We start from the raw sequence: 6198 nt of genomic DNA, 5'->3' as shown, positions 1-6198 counted from the left end.
AAATCTGTTATTTTCCCCTGCGATATTTTTCAGAGGTATGCATGTGTTGTTATTGATGTTTTCTTTTGCCTATATGGTTATAGTGGGGTGTTTATTCGCAATCCGGATCACCGCCGGTATGAAAGAAAAACGAATCTTGCGCTAGAAATTATAAGTTTGCTTTCAAAACAATATTTTAAAAATATTTAACAGGTAAAATTAACATCATATTTAGATTCCACACATTTTTCTAATAAAGTTTCATATATAATATGTTAAAATCAAAGTTACGGTTTAAAAGATACAGATAATTTGGAAAATCATTTGTTTGATTTAAATATATTCCAAAATAATATTAAAAATACTTAATAGGTAAAAATAATCTCATATTCATATTCTACATATTTTTCTAATCAAATTTCATATATAACATGTTCAAATCGGAGTTACGGTTTAAAAGATATGGATGATTTAAAAAGTATTTGTTGGATTTAAATATGATCCGCGGATGAATTACCTATAAAACGTCAGGGGGGTTTTCGAAAAACGTAAAATAACGGTTCGTGTGACTTAAATCCGGACGGCGGGTTGATTTCAAAAAAACACAGTGACTTTTCTGAAAAATGTCATGACGGACGAAAGAAACCCAATTTGCTTTATTATTAGGTAAAGATATATATATATATATATATATATATATATATATATATATATATATATTATTCTGTTACCCTTTTTGAACTGACGTTTTCAGGTGGTTGTACTGATGTTTTCAAAGCGGTTGAACTGATGCTTTCGGTTGTGTTTAACAGATCGTCTTCTTTAGTTCAAAAACTTTTTCTAATTTTTTTGTCGGAACGGGGCGTGTAATATATTGTTGGAAAGCTCTTGACAACCATATTTCAGGTACATTAAACGTTTTTGCAAAATCATTATGGTTTAAGTGCAGTTTTGAAAAAACCGTATTTTCAAAACCGAAAACGTGAATCGTATTTTGGACTCAATTTTCAATCCGTTTGTTGAAATTGAGCAAATAAGATGGCGTTCGAAAGCTGGCAAAAATGCGCATCTTCCATATATGTATTGTTTTTTCTAATTCTATATGATTTAAAAGTAATTTGAAAAACGGTGAAATTCTGGGCGAAACGTATTTTCGCAATTTTTTGCAATTGGTTTGTCGGATTGACACAAATGATACGGTGTTGGAAAGCTATGGAAAATGCTCAACTTTTTCGTATAGATATGTTTTTCTAATTCCTTACGATTTAAAAACGAATTCGAATACGGTCAAATTTGATTTTGAACGTGATTTTTTTGAAAAATTTGTCGAAATATGGCAAATAATATACCGTTGGATAGCTATCAAAAATGCGAAACTTAGTCATGTTGAATGTTTTCTCTACTTCGCAACCGTTTAAGAGTAATTTAGAATACGGCATGACGGATCTTGCTGTTTTCTTGTCTGAAAAACAGAGTAGTCGTACTGATATATGTGTATGTTTGTACTGAGCTATTTTTTGTAGAGTAATTTTGAATGGTTCCGAAAAAGGGTACTTGTACCGATGCTTGCATGGGTTTGTACTAAACGTGTTTTCACTAACTAGACTTTGCTCTGTTTTTTGGCTAATATTTTTCTCATAAGTTTTCAACGGTGTACTGTATTGTCGCCCCTGTACTTGTATGGTTTGTATCATCGAACTGAACTATATTTTATTCAAAAATAAAATGTGTTTGTTTTGTTTCTTTTTTTAACTCGACATTTTTTTGACAACGTTGTTCTGAACTTCTCTCATTTTACGACTTGTACTGAGGTACTTACTAAGCGGGATTTTCATGGGGTTTCTTTTTTTGCTTGAACTTTACAATTTGAATTTCTGTCATTTCTTTTATTCCGAACGAACCACCGTTTTTAACTCGTACTGAGGTACTTACTACGCCCGAACTGGGGTGGCTGTCGCGTGTCTCGGCGTGTTTTTGACAAGAACAAGCAACCAAGTTTTTCAACGAATTTGAGAGAGAAGAAATAAAGAGATTCACGTGGGGTTGTAGTGAAGAGGGCAGCTCCCGCATCATTAGTCCGCCAGTGCAAGATGAGGAATAGCAGCAGGTCACAAAGAGGGCGGCTGTCTGCCTCGACATCGTAGTACTGAGGAATGCGTCCCTGTCGAACTGCTAGAGATGGTGCCACCCGGCGGTGAGCAGAACCTCCCCACAAACCACAACATATTTTAAGTTTTTATTTCGAATGGACCATCGTTTTTAACTCGTACTGATCAATACTTTTAATTCAAATCATTTTCCTTTCATCATCTCACAAAAATTGTTTCCACACATATAATACATGTACATAAATCATATTATCCATAGCACAAAAATCATCGGCCTATTCCTGTACAGAACTTTCAAGCACCCACATGAATACATGTACTTCCTGCACCATCTGTTTTGAACTTTGAAAGAAGCTATAACATTTGTTTCCCAAATGTGTACAGAATTTTAAGTTTCCAAGCATATACCGTTTGTTCCTTTTTGTTGATGGGCACCTGCCCCTACTCCTATGGACTAACAGTGCCGCGAAGTGGAGCTGAAGGAGAGGGGATCACGAGCGGCGGCTGCGTGCACCGGGATTTGGCCGCTTTAGGGGATCACTGCTACCACCAAGTCATCCTCGAGGAGCTTGTAGAGGCAGGGAAGTTGGTCACCGGCCATCTGGTGTAAGTTTGGACTACCAGGTGCACCGGGATTTGGCCGCTTTAGAGAAACGAGAAGTCTGAACAAACATAAATTATATAGGTTACAGAAATTAGACAACTACTAGTACCGAATTCAGTAGCAAGAATGTTCAGACTGATGGTGTTATTATTTGTGTTTGTTTGTAAGCAAGGTTCTGGGGTTAGAAGAAACAAAAATGGAAGATTTTTTTATGTCGAGGCAGCAGGTCCACCTTCTCAATCATGGCGCTCCGTCCACCTTCCTCCCCGCGCTCTGTCCGCCTTGCCCCCCATGCTTCGGCCGCTCCCTCCCACGCATGCCAGCCGACCGCATCCCTGCTTCCATCAGCTCCACCTTGACGGAGCAAAATTATCGCACAAAGTCGAACTTGCTGTTGTACCATCTTCACCAAGTTGAACTTGCAGTAGCTAGGGTATCCATAGTCGTTGGGAGCCGTCCAAGTCGAGCTATGACCGCAATCCAAGTGGAACTGCAACCACAATCTTCACCTAGCGTTGCACCCATTGAGCACCCAGACAGTGAGAGCGCCATCTCATTTTTCTTTGAACTTTTTCTTTTGTGTTGCATGCTCGTTGATAGATTCCCTGCAGCGGCCAAATCCTGGTGCCGCTCGTGAACTCCGCCTCCATCAGCTCCACTTCGCCGGAGCAATCAGTTCAGAACTTTTTGAGCCACCATTTTTTTCAAATAGTACCTCTTCCTGTGCTTCCCTCCTTTTTCATCCCCGATTATGATTGAGCTTCCTGTGAGAGTGTCGTTGACGCACGCAGAGGACTACCATCATCGCTCAACTTGGACGGCTGCCAGCAACCGTTGTGGACGGGCCGGTGGTGGTGTGGCCCAACCAGAGGAGGTCGGTGGTTGTGCGACACGTTGCCAGGATGACACATAAGAATTGAACTGAATGGATTTTAGATATTGAACTGAACCGAAAGAAGAAACCGGACATCACACACACAGTTCTACATCAGGATTGATATAGTGTCCACATGAACTTACCTGAAGTTCAGAGATCAAGTGTAAGACATCATTTTGAAGAAGCGGCGCTGGTGGTCTGGAGATCAAGAAGAAGCACTGACTGGCTGCACAAAATAAAAAGATAAGAACAAAGTGAAGCACCACGGTCTGCGTACAAGCAGATGGAAGAAATTTTGCAAGGAGTGGTGGCCGCCAGATACATTATTTTTCAGTTAAAACAATGTATCTCTGTAGATAGCAGGAACAGAAACTCTTTTAGATAACTCAATCATATAGAATGAAGCAATATGAGATGGAAGAGTAAAGCAACAGGAGAATGCAATGCGAGTTTGTAAATCATGTAAAGAAAGAACAACTTGATTTTCCAAAAACCGTAGTATACTAGTTCTCCACCTAAAGCTCAAAGAGGCCCTGCATGCTCAGCTAATTAACCACACATGTGACTGTTCTTTTGCACTACACCATATTGCACATTCACATTGGCCTTGTATAAATGATTTTCTTCTAGGAATAACATAAAAAACAACAGAAAACTTAGCTTGGGAGATGGAGGAACATGAACGGGTCTGCTTCAAATCGCCGCAGCTGCAGAACATATTGATTTTTTAGTAGAAGAAAAAGAATTGATCTATATGTGCTCCATCACAAAACAAAGCATGCATGCATACATATATCACAAGTTCAGAACATCACAGCTCACAAGCACATCCTCTATGCTTTGGACCTTGCGAATTGCTGCAGTACCAACACTCTGTACATGGCCATAGTGATGCCTCCGCTTCATGTCACACAGGGGCGCGCACAGTGTTTGTCTCGCCACCGCTGTTATTAGACAGGTAGAACAGTGGCAGCCTACAAAACAGCCTCAAACATCATCTGCTGCTTTTGTGGTGACACCTCATGTGGTCATGCAAGACAACACTGTTTCCTTTTTTCATCTTTCTAATATATATTGAACTGCTACTACCAATAACAGAAATTGTAGACTGCCATTGTTTCTGCAAAGATAACCACTATTTATCTAACTAGAGAACTATAGATTTTATAAAAGGTGAACTACTAACCAGATAGCTACAAAATTTAGCAATGGTGAACCAAAGAGCTATGGAATTTAGCAAACGGAACTCCTAAGCAGATAACAACATTTTTTTCAGAAGTGGTTGGGATCTTGCGTTGGCAGTGGGGAGCCGTGGTCGGAGCATGGTGGAAGATGATCTAGAGCGTAAGCTCGAGCGTGATGGAGTTGTGGACGGCACCGAGCACGTCGGTGGACTGACGTCGTAGGTGCCGGTGCTGGAACCGGTAGCTCCATCTTGGCTTTACCCATGGCGTCACGCCAGATGGCGAATGGTGCCCGGCGACCTGGTCTTGTGCAAACTAATGCGCGCGCATTACCTGGACGGCCGGGACAAGGTAGAGGCGCTTCGGCGGCCGAGAGTTGGAGACGCACCGGCGGCCGAGAGGTGGAGGCGCGCCGGCTAACATGAGGAGGTGGGGACGAGGAGGTTGGGGGCGGGGCGGTGCCGGGGGCGGGGGAGGAGGTGGGGGCGGGGCGACTGATGCAGGAGCGGGACGGGGCAGAGGTGGTTGTTGCCGATGCTCCGCTCTCCGCCGGCGACCGCTCCTCCAGCGCGTCGTGGGAGGTGGGAGGAGGAGCCATGGCGCGTCGCTGGAGGTGGAGGCGATGGCGTGGCGCGGCCGGAGGTGGAGGCGAGGTGCGTGGCGCGCCGCCACGAGTGGAAGGCAGGGGACGTGGCTGACCCCGGAGGTGGGAGTCGGGGGAGAGGCGCGTCGCTGTGGGTGGGAGGTGAGGGGTGTGGCCGACGCCGGAGGTGGGAGTCGGGGGGCGAGGAGCGCCTCCGCAGGTGGGAGGCAGCGGCGTGGCCGACGCCGGAGGCAGGAGGTGGTGGGGAGGGGGGGGTGGAGGCTATCTGGTTTGAGGGGGAGTTTTTTTCCAGTCAAGGAATCACCATCGGGCCCTTAGCCGCCGCGGGCTCCCTCACTCCGGCTGCCGCCGTCGCTCGCTCGCCCGGAACGGGTCAGCAAGTTTCTACTGCAGTCTGCGTGTCGCGTCCTTATAGGGACTGATGGTAACAGAATAATATTCTGTTACCGGTAACAGAATAGCCCTGTCCTATATATATATATATATATATATATTCCTATATATATATATATATATATATATATATATATATATACCTCGCCAGACTTTCCAACAGCTGATCCCGACTCCGTTCGGTCACCGGAGCCGTCATCAAGGTCGCCGGAGCCACCATCATGATCATGCTTTCCTCCTCCATTGTTCGATCACCATAGCCTGCTTCCTCTCCCTCCAAACCACCGAGGTCGTTGAGAAACGGCAAGACATCACCTCCATCACGGATTATGTCCCCCAATATCTCTTCTTGTTCGAAGTCTCCCTATTGATCCATAGTTTCCGCAAATATTACAACATGGCAATTAATATACAAACATGAGAGATGGATATATTAATAGTGGCAAACA

At 43.7% G+C, this 6198-nt stretch overlaps 1 non-coding gene across 1 annotated transcript; it reads right to left on the bottom strand.

Annotated features, from left to right (window-relative positions):
* Window positions 1–3675: 3675 nt before the first annotated feature.
* Window positions 3676–3738, bottom strand: LOC123095366 (small nucleolar RNA snoR101). Its single transcript, XR_006446222.1, has one exon. It is a non-coding gene; the product is annotated as a small nucleolar RNA snoR101 (small nucleolar RNA).
* Window positions 3739–6198: the final 2460 nt, after the last annotated feature.

The sequence above is a fragment of the Triticum aestivum genome, chromosome 4B, assembly GCF_018294505.1.
Source record: "Triticum aestivum cultivar Chinese Spring chromosome 4B, IWGSC CS RefSeq v2.1, whole genome shotgun sequence".
Classification (NCBI taxonomy): Eukaryota; Viridiplantae; Streptophyta; class Magnoliopsida; order Poales; family Poaceae; genus Triticum; species Triticum aestivum.
Note: the sequence above shows the minus strand (reverse complement) of the source record. Positions and strands in the feature narration are given on the sequence as shown.